This window comes from Bombina bombina, chromosome 1 (genome assembly GCF_027579735.1).
Source record: "Bombina bombina isolate aBomBom1 chromosome 1, aBomBom1.pri, whole genome shotgun sequence".
Taxonomy (NCBI): Eukaryota; Metazoa; Chordata; class Amphibia; order Anura; family Bombinatoridae; genus Bombina; species Bombina bombina.
The window spans coordinates 1,419,732,813-1,419,747,907 of record NC_069499.1 but is presented as its reverse complement, the minus strand read 5'-3'; the positions used below and the strand labels follow the sequence as shown (position 1 = coordinate 1,419,747,907).

Below are 15,095 nucleotides of genomic sequence, written 5' to 3'. Positions count from 1 at the left end.
ACATGTACTGTGACATACTGAAGCAGAGCATGATCCCCTCCCTTCAGAGACTGGGCTGCAGGGCTGTATTCCAACATGATAACGACCCCAAACACACCTCCAAGACAACCACCGCCTTGCTAAAGAAGCTGAGGGTAAAGGTGATGGACTGGGCAAGCATGTCTCCAGACCTAAACCCTATTGAGCATATGTGGGGCATCCTCAAATAGAAGGTGGGGGAGCGCAAGGTCTCTAACATCCACCAACTCTGTGATGTCATCATGGGTGAGTGGAAGAGGACTCCAGTGGCAACCTGTGAAGCTCTGGTGAACTCCATGCCCAGGAGGGTTAAGGCAGTGCTGGAAAATAATCGTGGCCACTTTGGGCCCAATTTGGACATTTCCACTTAGGGGTGTACTCACTTTTGTTGCCAACGGTTTAGATATTAATGGCTGTGTGTTGAGTTATTTTGAGGGGATAGCAAATTTATACTGTTATACAGGCTGTACACTCACTACTTTACATTTTAGCAAAGTGTCATTTCTTCAGTGTTGTCATATGAAAAGATATAATAAAATATTTACAAAAATGTGAGGGGTGTACTGACTTTTGTGAGATACTGTATTGGGAAATAGGCTAACTTTTGCATTAACACTATCTATGCTAATTATTCACTTCCATGTGTTTCTCAACTCCTTACTTATTGTTCCCATTTATTCTTTCAAGTTAAAATCAGAATATTAGGAACCTATTCATTAATCAGAAGAAGATTTGCTTAGATTTATTTGTCAGTCTATGATGTGATTTATTAATAGTTAGATTCTGCTCTAAGGAAAAAGCAAATTATCCTGTGTCTAAGTCTCTGTGCATATAGTGGGCTGAAAGAGTTCTCTTTTTGTTAGAAGTTTATATAATGACTTGCCTTACTCACATTTTTACATAAACACAATCTTGGGGGGGTAATATTATTAAAAAAAGATCTATAGAGCAAGTGGAAACAGGCTAGGCACAGCAGAACAGAAACAAGCTCAGCAACTACTACCCTGTAATCAACACTTATTTTCAGCGAAGCTTGGCATCACTCACCTTGCTTCTCATCAGGTGAGACCCCTGGATAGGGCCCACTTAGACAATCTGCCTACCTTATACTTGAAGCAATTGGAGGATTGTCTCCTCTGTGTGTCAATGGGAAAAACTTCAATCTGTGGTATATACAATACAGATTTCATGCTAGTGTCATTGAAACAATAAAAACACCTACGTTTTGTTTTAAGGTAGTAATATATATGTCCAATAGTTAATATTATGCTATATGCTTTTCCTGCCTTTAATCTGTAAAAAGTATTTATCAATTCTGTAATGAGTTAGCCCTAGGCAATGTTCCCTCTTATTTTTTTGAGCACTAAAAAATGTGTGCAGTATATTCTTGAGTGTAGTCAAACTTGAAAATGTTGTAAAGGTAATAACACACTAACACATAAACATTCACAATCTCTCGCACAAACTTCCTATCTCACATTTTCAGTCTCACACACTCATTCACACTCTCTTTCACACATGCACACTTACTCACCCTCTATATCACACACTCCTCGGACGCACTCATTCAAATCCGAATAAATCCGAAACGAATACATTCGAATGTATCCGAATTCGAATCAATCCGAAAACGATATTAAAAAACATCTGAATCGGTCCCGAAAAGACAAATTTTTCCGCCGTGCACAAGTCTATTATTTAATAATAATTTTACACATTTTCCATTTTCCAGCAAGTGTGTCTTCTGTCATGTTAAGCACTATGTTGATAGTTCTGATGGTGTCATATTTTGAATGCTAATGTAACAGTACTAGATGAATATTATATTGGCTGAATGACTTGAAGGCACTGTATATTTATATATTTTACTATGGCTACTCTAGTGATAATTTTATCCTTTACTTACACATAATTAGCACTGCAGAATTTGTTGGCGCTCTAGAAAAAAATGATTAATACTTTACTCTAATTTAAAGGCACAGTCTACTCCAGAATTGTTATTGTCTAAAAAGATAGATAATTCCTTTATTACCCATTCCCCAGTTTTGCATAAACAACACAATTACATTAACATATTTTTTACCTTCGTGATTACTTTGTATCTAAGCCTTTGAAGATTGCCCCCTTGTTTCAGTTCTTTTGACAGACTTGGATTTAAGCCAATCAAGACTTGCATTTAAGCCTAGGTAACTCCACAGGCGTAAGCACAACGTTATCTGTATGGCACACATGAACTAACACTCTCTAGCTGTTAAAAACTGTTATATGCATTCAGTTAAGAGGGGCCTTCAAGTGCATAGAAAATAGCATATGAGCCTACCTAGGTTTAGCTTTCAACTTAGAATACCAAGATAACAAAGTAAATTTGATGATAAAAGTAAATTGGAAAGTTGTTTAAAATTGCATACCCTATCTAAATCATGAAAGTTTAATTTTGACTAGACTGTCCCTTTAATGTTTAGTGTTATTAATTCAATATCCTTTTGGAATGTAAAATAGGTCATCATAATAGAATAAATGGCCCATAGAACCTGTATCAATGGCAGGGTAACATTACACCACATTAAAGGGACAGTCAACCATAGAATTGTTATTGTTTTAAAAGATAGAAAATCCCTTTATTACTCATTCCCCAGTTTTGCATAACCAACACAATTACATTAACATATTTTTTACATTACATTTACATTTTATATTAATGTACTTTTTACCTTTGTGATTACCTTGTATCTAGGAACCTTCTTCCAGCCCCCTGATCACATGACTGTGACTGTTTATTATCTATTATCTTAAATTTAGCATTGTATTGTGCTAGATCTTAAATAACTTTCTGTGCCTGAACACAGTGTTATCTATATAGCCCACGTGTACTTTCTGTCTCTTTGTGTTGAAAAGAGATTTAAAAAGAATGTGATAAGAGGCAGCCCTCAAAGGCTTAGAAATTAGCATATGAGCCTACCTATGTTTAGTTTAAAGTAAGAATACCAAGAGAAAAAAGCAAATTTGATGATAAAAGTAAATTGGAAAGTCGATTAAAATTAAAAGTCCTATCTGAATAATGAAAATTTAATTTATACTTGACTGTCCCTTTAAGTAAAGTGTGTTGAAAATTCCCAGGGAGTGCTTTCAACTTTTTTTGTATGATAGAGAAAGAAAGAAAGAAAGAAAGAAAGAGAGAAAGAAAGAAAGAAAGAAAGAAAGAAAGAAAGAAAGAAAGAAAGAAAGAAAGAAAGAGAGAAAGAAAGAAATTGTTACATATTCAATATATATTTATTGTATACATACATACATACAAAAAATATTGACATCATATGTCATGTAATTTTAATGGATTGACAGGAGGGGTAAAGAGGTAAAGGGTCTGTGTTAGGTACAAATTGTGTTAAATGCAGGGGCTTTTTATAGATTCGGAAGGATGCTCTCCATTATACCAGCTGATGAGATGTGTCCTTGAAATGTGTTGAGTTCCTTTTTAAACTGCCAAACATTAATCAAGCTTTCAGAGACACTCTTTCTAAATCTCTAGACTGAGGGTTAAACACATAGTCAAAGTCAGTTTCAGAGCAGTAATATACTACTTGGATCTACATTAAGCATTTTTGTGCATGGTTTAAAGCATAAACAAAAATGTATTCTAATACTTTGCCTAAACAGCTTGCCTCTGAATATTTTGTACCTGTGTCTGATGGATTAAAATGTGTTTACCTGTCTAAGTATATTTATAAAATGATGAGATACCATTTTAATAACTTTGTCATCCACAAACGCACTATTGAAACTGTACTATTTGAAAGTAAATGATGTAATTGGTTAATGGAGATGCCTTAGATAATTTAATTACCAGCGACTTAATATTTTGCTTTTTATTCTTTTTATTAAAGGACCATTAAACTTTACATGCATAAAAGTGTTCATTATTGAAAATGAAACATTTATTGCAATATTCATTTACTGTTTATTTTGTAATCTTTTGCTGTAAAAGTATTTAAAATTGTGCTTGTTTCACTATCTCCCAGGGAAGTTTGGGTTAATACTTTTAGGCAGTTTATGTGAGTTTTTTGTTTACTTTCCCTCCTTCCCTAAACTTCTATGGTGTCACGTGCTTTTAAAAGTTGTATTATCAGTTTTGCATCAACAATAACAATAGGAAAATCATTCTTTGCAATAGTAACTAAATTGAATCAGTGCTACACCACCTTAAAGCAATACAAGAGGGCAGGTTACCCCAGTCTGCACATGTGCAAAAAAGAGTTTGTGCTATATCTGAATATTAGTTTGTGATTGGTAAGCAGAGGTTATTTTGTTTTGGGGGACAGGAAAATCAGTGAAAAGAATAAATATAAAACAATTTATACTCATATGAAAAAATAGAGCTGCAGTTTTCATTGCAAAATTATTCTTAAATATGAAGGTTCATAATCATGTAGCTTACAATTTGTGTTTAATGTCCCTTTAACTTGGTTGTAATACTTGTCAATTTAATTTCTGGACATAGTAAGAGAAATACATTTTGTTAAAATTCTATTAAAATTAAAAAATAATAAGCATCTTTCTTTTGTATTCTTACTAAATATTTTGTTTATTTAATATTACTTTACATTGACAAAACAAGCAAACACAAAACTAGAAGGACCCACCCCTTTAAAGCTAATGCAGACACTCTTATGAGAGATTATAGTAAATTTAAGAACTTCTGTAAAATTATCTCAGAAAGATCTTAATAGATGACAGGAAATATATCAAATACAGAGCTTCTCTAATTACATTTTTTCCACTTAAAAATGTCAAAATGACGTGTAAGTTACAGCAACACAAAAACCATAAGCATATAAATATACTTGTTTTTAAGGTGACCAATACATAAGTGGCAGTTTTACAAGACATTTACATTCTTGGTCTGGTGGAAATTGACAACCTCTCTGTGGTTTCCTTTTGTATAGTCTTTTATAGAAATGTTTATTGCTCCCTGGTTTAACACCATACTGATGTTAATGTGAATAATACAGGATGTTTTTTCTCAGAAACATAAAATATTTCCATATCGTAAAACAAATACTACTACTTCCTTTATTGTTCGTCACTATTTTATATAAAATAAGTCATATATTTGATTGAATAAAAACACCTTTCTTTCTATTTAAACTTAGCCTTTGTAAAAAAAAAAATAGTACTCTTTAAAGGGACAGTCAACACCAGAATTATTGTTGTTTAAAAATAAAAATAATCCCTTTATTACCCATTCCTTAGTTTTGCATAACCAACACTGTTTATATATATATATATATATATATATATATATATACACACACACATACTTGCTACCTCTGTGATTACCTTGTATCTATGCCTTTGCAAACTGCCCCCTTATTTTAGTTCTTTTGACAGACAAGCATTTTAGCAAATCAGTGCTAACTCCAGGGTGACTTCACGTGCATGAGCTCAATGTTATCTATATGAAACACATGAAATAATGCCCTCTAGTGGTCAAAATGCATTCCGATTAGCGGAAGTCTTCAAGGTCTAAGAAATTAGCATATGAACCTCCTAAATTTAGCTTTAAACTAAGAATAGCAAGAGAACAAAGCAAAATTGGTGATAAAAGTAATTGGAAAGTTGTTTATAATTACATTCCCTATTTAAATAATGAAAGTTTTTTTGGACTTGATTGTGCCTTTAAAGTAGATCTATTTATAAATGACCCAGATCTCCTGAGTATACAGATACTAAATATATACAATGTATTTAAAATATATACAATGTATTTATTTATTTTTCTTTCATGTAATTGGCAATAGTCCATGAGCTAGTGAGGTATGGGATATACAATCCTACCAGGAGGGGCAAAGTTTCCCAAAGCTCAAAATGCCTATAAATATAGCCCTCACCACACCCACAATTCAGTTTTACAAACTTTGCCTCCCTATGGAGGTGGTGAAGTAAGTTTGTGCTTGATTTTCTTCTGTGAAATGCACTTCTCAGCATTTTGAAGCCCAATTCCTCTCAGAGTACAGTGAATGTCAGAGGGATGTGAAGAGAGTATTGCCTATTGATTTTATGGTTTTCCTCACGGGAAATATTTTCAAAGGTTCATCTTTCATCTCCTACCTCCCTTTTCAGATCGACAATATACTCTCATATTCCATTACCTCAACTGTTACTGTTTCAGTACTGGTTTGGCTATCTGCTATATGTGGATGGGTGTCTTTCGGTAAGTATGTTTTCATTACTTAAGACATTCTCAGCTATGGTTTGGCACTTTATGTTTTATTATAAAGTTCTAAATATATGTATTGTACTTATATTTGCCATGAGTCAGGTTTATGTATATTTCCTTTTGCAGACTATCAGTTTCAAAATTGGGAAAAACATTTTTAGGAAGTTATTTTTTCTTACCTGGGGTATAGTCTTTTTCTTTAAATTGACTATTTTTCATTTAATTTTTGCAGGCAAAATTAGGTTCGCGAGGTCGCAAAATGCTGATATTTATTGCGTCATTTTTGGCGCGACAATTTTTTTTGGCGCGAAGGTACATTCGGTGTCGCAAATTCGTCATTTCCGGCGTCTTAGTTGACACCAGGTTTCCTTGCACAAGGTTGCGTCTGCCATGATGCGAGTTGCGTCATTTCTGGATGTTGTTAGCGCCAAAAAAATCATTTGCGTTCTGCGTCATACTTGGCGCCAAATAATTTAATTATTTTAACCCTACTTCTTATATGCCTCTTGCTTTTTTTCTATGCTCAGAGGGCTATGCTGTTTGCATTTTTTTTCATTCCTGAAACTGCCATGTAAGGAAAATAATAATTTTGCTTTATATGTTGTTTTTTTCTCTTACATTTGCAAGATGTCTTAAGCTGATCCGATCTCAGAAACCACTGTTGGAACCCTGCTGCCTGATAACAGTTCAACCAAAGATAAGTGTATCTGTTGTAAGTTAGTGGAATATAACAGTTGTTATGATAAGCTTTTACATGCAGAGAGTGTATCCATCAGTCCTAGTACAATGCCTGTTGTTCCTGCAATATCTAATGTACATGATATCCTTGTGAATATAAAATATTTTATTGCAATTTAGAAGGCTTTGTCTGCTATTTTACCTTCTAATAAATGTAAAAGGTCTTTTAAAACTTCTCATAAAGTTGATGTAATTTCAAATGACCAACAACATACTGTATTATCCTCCTCTGATGAGGATCTATCTGATTCAGAAGATCCTACCTCAGATATTGACACTGACAAATCTACTTTTCTCTTTAAGATGGAGTATATTCGTTGATTACTTTGGATATTGAGGAAACTAGTCCTCTTGATACTTAAACTAGTAAACGTTTAAATTCTGTTTATAAACCTCCTGTGGTTACTCCAGAGGTTTTTCCAGTATCTGATGTTATTTCTAATATGATTTCAAAGGAATGGAATAGGCCTGGTACTTCTTTTTCCTTCTTCTAGGTTTAAAAGTTGTAGCATTTGCCAACAGTTAGATTGGAGTTTTAGGAAAAAATCCCCAAAGTTGATGGGGTTATTTCTGCTCTTGCCTAACGTGCTACTATCCCTATGGAAGATAGTACTTCCTTTAAGGATCCTTTAGACAGGAAACTTGAATCTTATCTAAGGAAAGCTTATTTATATTATGGCTATCTTCTCAGGCCTGCCATTTCTATGGCTGATGTTGCAGCTGCATCAACTTTTTGGCTGGAAAGCTTAGCGCAACAGGAAACAGATCCTGATTGTCTAGCATTGTTCGCTTGCTTCAACATGCTAATCATTCTGTGATGCCATTTTTTAATATCATCAAAATTGATGTTAGGGCTTTGTGGCTCAGATATTGGATATTTGGAACAAGCCGTTTAAGAAACCAAAGCCAGTCCCCAAGTCTGCATGAAGGGGCAGGCCTCATTCCAGCTCAGCTGGTGAGGGCAGATTAAACTTTTTTCTAAAACATTTGGGCAGATTTTGTCCAAAATCAATGGATTCAGAGTTTTGTCTCTCACGGGTATCAAATTGGATTCAGAATAAGACCTCCTGTGAGAAGATTCTCTCTCTCACGTGTCCCAGCAAATCCAGTGAAGGTTCAGGTTTTTCTGAAGTGTGTTTAAGATCTAGAGCTTACAGGGGTAATCATACCAGTTCCGTTCAGGAACAGGGTTTGGGGTTTTATTCAAATCTATTCATTGTCCCAAAGAAAGAATTCATTCAGGCCAGTTCTGGATCTGAAAATGTTGAATCTCACACAAATCAACTAGTGTTGTTTCTTCAAAGACATGGTTAGAGGATCAATTTACCAAAAAGTTTCTTGATTCCTCAGACAAGGGTCACCTTTTTATTTTTCCAGATAGATTCAGTGTCTATGACTCTTACAGACAAGAGACAAATTAAATTGGTTTCAGCTTGTCGGAACCTTCAGTCTGAATTTTTCCCTTCAGTAGCTATATGCATGGAAGTTTTAGGTCTCATGACTGCAGCATCGGAAGTGATCTCCTTTGCTCATCTTCATATGAGACCTCTCCAGCTTTGTATGCTGATTCAATGGTGCAGAGATTATATAAAGATATCATATTTAATATCCTTAAATCCCAATGTTCAACTCTCTCTGTCTTGGTGGTTAGATCACCATTGTATAGTTCAAGTGGCCTGCTTTGTTCGTCCAACTTGGACTGTAATCACAACAGATGCAAGTCTTTCAGGTTGGGGAACTCTCTCTGGAATTTTACAGCACAAGGGGTTTGGAAATCTCAAGAGGCGAGATTACCAATCAATATTTTAAAACTCTGTGCTATTTTCAGGGCTCTTCAGGTTTGGCCTCTGTTGAAGAGAGAACCATTCATTTGTTTTCAGACAGACAATATCACAACTGTGGCATATGTCAATCATCAGGGTGGGACTCACAGTCCCCTAGCTATGAAAGAAGTATTGTGGATACTTTCTTGGGCAGAATCCAGCTCTTGTCTAATTCCTGTGGTACATATCCCAGGTGTAGACAATTGGGAAGTAGATTATCTCAGCCATTAGACTATGCATCTGGGGGAGTGGTCGCTCCATCCTGATGTGTTTTTTCATCAAAACAAGAGACTGCCCAGGTACCTCTCCAGGTCCAGGGGTTTTCAGGTGGAGTTGGTAGATGCATTAGCAGTTCCTTGGTTTTACCAACCTGCTTATATCTTCCTGTCTCTAGTTCTTCTTCCAAGAGTGATTTCCAAGATCATCATGGAACGATCGTTTGTGTTTCTGGTAGCACCAGCATGGTCTCACAGGTTCTGGTATGCGGATCTTGTCCGGATGTTCAGATGCCAACCTTGGCCACTTCCTTTAAGACCAGACCTTCTGTCTCAAGGGCTGTTTTTCCATCAGGATCTCAAATCATTAAATTTGAAGGTATGGAAATTGAACGCTTAGTGCTTAGTCATAGAGGTTTCTCTGACTCAGTGACTGATACCATGTTACAGGCTCGTAAATCTGTCTCTAGGAAGATTTATTATCAAGTCTGGAAGACTTATATTTCATGGTGTTCTTCTCATAAATTCTCCTGGCATTCTTTTAGAATTCCTAGAATTTTACAGTTTCTTCAGGATGGTTTGGATTAAGGTTTGTCTGCAAGTTCCTTGAAGGGACAAATCTCTGCTTTTTCTGTTTTGTTTCAAAGAAAGATTGCTAAGCTTCCTGATATTCACTGTTTTGTACAGGCTTTGGTCCGTATCAGGCCTGTCATAAAAATAAAGTTCTCCTCCTTGGAGGCTTTACAGGCTCCTCCTTTTGAGCCTTTGCATTCCTTGAATATTAAACTACTTTCTTGGAAAGTGTTGTTCCTGCTATCTCTTCTGCTAGAAGAGTTTCTCAATTATCTGCTCTTTTTTGTGAGTCTCCTTTTCTGATTTTTTTCATCAGGATAAGGCAGTTTTCAGACTTCATTTAAATTCCTACCTAAGGTTGTGAATTCTAACAACATTAAAGTGAATGTAAATTTTGATGTTTAAGTGCCCGGTTTTTAAAACTTTGATTAAAAACAGGGGCACTTTAATTCATCAAAATTTACATTTCACTCCTGTTGTGACAAAAAACTTACCTTTTAATCTTGACAGCAGCTGCTGCTTCCTCCGGTCTCACAAGCCATTTCTGATGTCAGAAATGATTGATAGGTCATCCTCCAATCACAGATTCCCCCCCGGGGGATTCAGTGTCTGATTCACTGCTGTGATTGGAGGAAGCCAGATACCTCATTTTAGACCCAGGAAGAGGCTTTGAAACAGGTGGAGGAAGCTGGAGCTGCTGTGAAGATTAAAAAGTAAGTTTATTTTCACAACAGGAGTGAAATGAAAATATTGATGAATTAAAGTGCCCCTGTTTTTAATCAAAGTTTTAAAAAACGGGCACTTTAGCATCAAAATTTACATTCACTTTAATAGGGAAATTGTTGTCCCCTCTTTGTGTCCTAATCCTAAGAATTATTTGGAGAGATCCTAACATTCTCTGGATGTTGTAAGAGCTTTGATATATTATGTTAAAGCTACTAAAGATTTCAGGAATACTTCTAGTCTATTTGTTGTCTTTTCAGGTTCAAGGAAGGTCAGAAAGCTTCTGCCATTTCCTTGGCATCTTGGTTAAAGCTTTTAAATCATCAGGCTTATTTGGAGTCGGGTCAGGCCCCGCCTCAGAGAATCACAGCTCATTCTACTAGATCAGTCTCCACTTCGTGGGGTTTTAAGAATGAAGCTTCAGTTGATCAGATTTGCAAAGCAGCAACTTGCTCTTTTTTGCATACATTTACTAAATTCTACCGTTTTGATGTATTTGCCTCATCGAAAGCAGTTTTTGGTAGAAAAGTTCTTCAGGCAGCTGTTTCAGTTTGATTCCTCTGCTTATGTTTTAAGTTTTTTCTTTGCATTTATGAGAAAAACTTATTCGTTTGGGTGTGGATTTAATTTTTTCAGCGGAAAAAATCTGTTTTTATTTTTATCCCTCCCTCTCTAGTGACTCTTCTGTGGAGTTCCACATCTTGGGTATTGCTATCTCATATGTCACTAGCTCATGGACTCTTGCCAATTACATGAAATACAACATAATTTATGTAAGAACTTACCTGATAAATTAATTTCTTTCATATTGGAAAGAGTCCATGAGACCCACCCTTTTTATGGTGGTTATGAATTTTTGTATAAAACTCAATTATATTTCCAGTTCCTTTTTTATGCTTTCTACTCCTTTTTCTATCACTCCACTACTTGGCTATTCATTAAACTGGATTGTGGGTGTGGTGAGGGGTGTATTTATAGGCATTTTGAAGTTTGGGAAACTTTGCCTCTCCTGGTAGGATTGTATATCCCATATGTCACTAGCTCATGGACTCTTGCCAATATGAAAGAAATGAATTTATCAGGTAAGTTCTTACATAAATTATGTTATTTATTACCACCACAATTATGCTTTCAATAATAAAAAAGAACTTTGAGTTACTAAACGTAAAAAAAAAACTAGCTATTCCGTTTATTTGAGTACCATTCATAGACAAATTAACATAGCCAACATGTTTCATTTGACAAAAAAAAATTACAAAAACTAATCTTTAGTTTTATTTAAACTTGACAAAAAAAAAAGAAAAAATACATTTTCAGCTAAAAACTTTCACAAATAAACATTGCTAAAAATATAAATATAAAATTTACATTCCTAGTTTGTAAATTAATTTCAAATACAAACAAAATAAATCTTGGTTTAAAACTTGTAATGTTGATGTTGAAACACCATAGGGGTAGATTAACGAGTGTTGCGCAATATTGGGTTTAACGCTAGTGTTTCCATTTATTGGAAGTAGTGCACACATTACAAGTTGAAAGTAAACGCATTCGCTCAAGTGCAATTTAACGAGCTTCGGGTTAAGGTGACTTCAGAGCTCTAGTTAACTGTTCTCACGAATAAAAAGTGCCACAAAAAAAAATAATCAAAAATACATCTAAAAGTACAGTTAAACTCATAATAACAATGTCTGATAAAAATTATTGGAAAAAATTGCAATAAAAAGTTATAAGGTTTTAATGATATGAGGTCTCAAGTGTTAGAAAAAAAGGCTTTAACATAGAGCTACATACATATACATATCTATGTATGTATATATATATGTATATATATATATATATATACACAGTATATATATATATATATATATATATATATATGTGTGTGTTTGTGTTTATAATCGTTTTACTATATATTTACTGTACATATTTCACATTCCAATATTCTTCACTTACAGGATATTGTACTTTTTATTCTTCAATACATATTTTTAAATATATATTTCTATATATGTGTATATACCTATAATTGCATATGAATTCCTATAGCTATATAGGTAAAGATATGTATTTTACATGAACAGTATTAGATATATATAAATAAATAAATTTAATTATAAAAAGTACATTAATTTTTTGTAAAATTTGCGTTTTGCGTATCATGTTTCTCAATTTAGATGTTAACATGGTTGGGTTAATGCACATGAAAAAATTGTATTCTTTAAGCGTGTTATTGAAATATTACATAAAAAATATAAAAAAAATTTAATAATAATTATTAAAAAAATCTTAAACATACTGTACAATATGCTAAATAATTTATAGGGCAGTACACCTAGCGCCTACTAAATAAGACCTCTGGCTTTGATAATTTGACACCTAGTTGTCAAATGGAAAGATAAAACTAATAAGGTATACCAAAGCGCCAATTATACGAAGGCTGGGTCTGGACCAAATGCAATATTATCAAACGATTACAATAAACAATTTATTGAGTGCACAAATAAGTTAAAAACATGGATCCATGTATAAACAATCACATTTATACAACAATAATAGCTAAATGAATAGTTAAAACAAATAGTTATGTAACAGATATAGCATTTAAAATTGTGCAAACATTGCTCTTAAAAATATTACTAAAAAATTCCAAATTTAGTATAAGGCTCACAACAGAAATTCAACTTTGTGTTTACCACATACACATACACAAATTTATACAGCAATAATAGCTAAATGAATAGTTAAAACAAATAGTTATATAGCAGATATGGCATTTAAAATTGTGCAAACAAGGCTCTTAAAAAATATTCCTAAAAAATTCCAAATTAAGTATAAGCCTCACAACAAAAATTCAACTTTGTGTTTACCACATACACATAATAGGTGAAGAATATTAGTCAGTTATATAATATTATCTAACCAATAATGTTCTTGATTCTATGCAATGCTCCTAAATATTGCCAATAGTAACTAATGTGTAAGGCTCTGAGTAAGACCTTTAACTGTGTGTTTAACACATACGCATTGTCAAGTAAAAATATTGTGACAGCAATATGCCAATGTAAAAAATGTGTATCAAAAAAATTGTGTGCAAAAATTAGTGAACAAAAATGATTAATGGTCAAAAAAATTGGTTATTCTTCAAAAAACGTGAATTAAGAACAAAGATTGTGAAAAATGAAAAACCAAAAATTTACAAAAACATTGTGGTGTGTTCAAATAGTGACTTATATAAATGTAAATAATAGTCCAAAAAATAGTCCAACAGTGAAAACTTAATAGAAAAAATAATCCAACAATAAATTATAATAAGTAGTGTCTCTTTAAGAAAAAACAATAATCCTTAAAGTGTTGTGAATCCTAACAGCAATAGTTATGGTGATTTTCCAAGTGTTTTATACTGAATAGCAGTGTCAGTACTTGCTAGCCGTTTTCCAACCCAAAATTCTATCTTCTTGGCAAATATTTTGTTATAATCCCTGGATGATCCTTCTGTAAAAGAAAGATATGATGGTGTAGATTGTTTTTAGATCAATAGAAAATTAAATTGTGCGTACCAGTCGACGTGTTTTGGTCACAAAGAGACCTTTATCAAGACTGGTTTTATGGTGTTAGTAGTGGTCTTTTTATACCAGACTGATTGCTGGCCATACAATTGTGGAACAGGAAGTGTTTGTTAAGCACTTCCTGTTTTACTGACCTTAAATGTGTGTTTAAAACATATAGTTTATAGTTTAAAAATCTGTGATAAAAAATCCATTATAATACATTTAGATGGTATCCTTATTTTGTCAAGCTCTGTCTGCATCTGATCACTTTTATTCAGAGAAAATACGAAAATTCATATGTTAGAATACAGTGTTCCAAATTTGGAAAAATATATATACAAACCCAGCCTTTTTAGTTATGACTTCATACCTATTATTTAAAAAAAATAATAATAATTTCCTACTGCACCTGGTGTTCCCAGGCGGTCTCCCATCGAGGTACTGACCAGGCCTGGCCCTGCTTAACTTCCAAGATCAGACAGGATCGGGTGCATTCAAGGCAGTGTGGCAGTAAACATTTCTGTATTAGCCCTATTTCTCATCATGATCTGATAAGAAAGAGAGTTTACTGTCATCTCCAAGCCGTTTTTCAGCTGTTTCTTTTGGGTATAATCTCAGTAGGGGCTTGGTTTCTATTGGATGGGGCAGGGGTGTGTATAATAGGCTCAATTTCATTGGATAGTAGTTGGAATGTTGTTAAAACATTCCCTTATCTGTCATAATAAAGCCATTTTAGCGTATATGTTAAGGTGTCATTTTTAGATGTCATTTCTAGATGCCAATTTTTAGATATGCTTGCTAATCTAAGAGAATAAAAAGCGGAAACAAGACATATTCTATATAAAGGAAGGACTTGCTAGTTTCATCTTTTACTTATTACACAATCAATCCTGATCGTGTTACAAGGTCTGAACAAAGAGAGAATTTACTGTCAGACTGCAAACCTTTTTTCGGCTATTTCTATTGGGTATAGCCTAATTATGCAGTGTAATATCTATTGGGTAGGACAAGGGTGTGTTTAAGAGGCTCAGTATCATTGGATATTAATAGGGATATGGTTGAAAATTCCCTTATCTGTCTTGGTCTAGTTTATTTTGCGTATATAGGTATCAATTTTGATCTTATTACTAGTCTCAAAAAGTATAGGAAAAATATTCCACATAAAAGACAGATTTGTTGCGTTATATTCTTATTACCCGATTTAAGCTTGATAATAATTATGGTAAGAAGTGTATGATAATGT

The 15,095-nt window shown here is 33.7% G+C and overlaps 1 pseudogene; it reads right to left on the bottom strand.

The window, feature by feature from the left end:
• Positions 1-14,249: 14,249 nt before the first annotated feature.
• Positions 14,250-14,368, bottom strand: LOC128646135 (uncharacterized; annotated as a pseudogene).
• Positions 14,369-15,095: the final 727 nt, after the last annotated feature.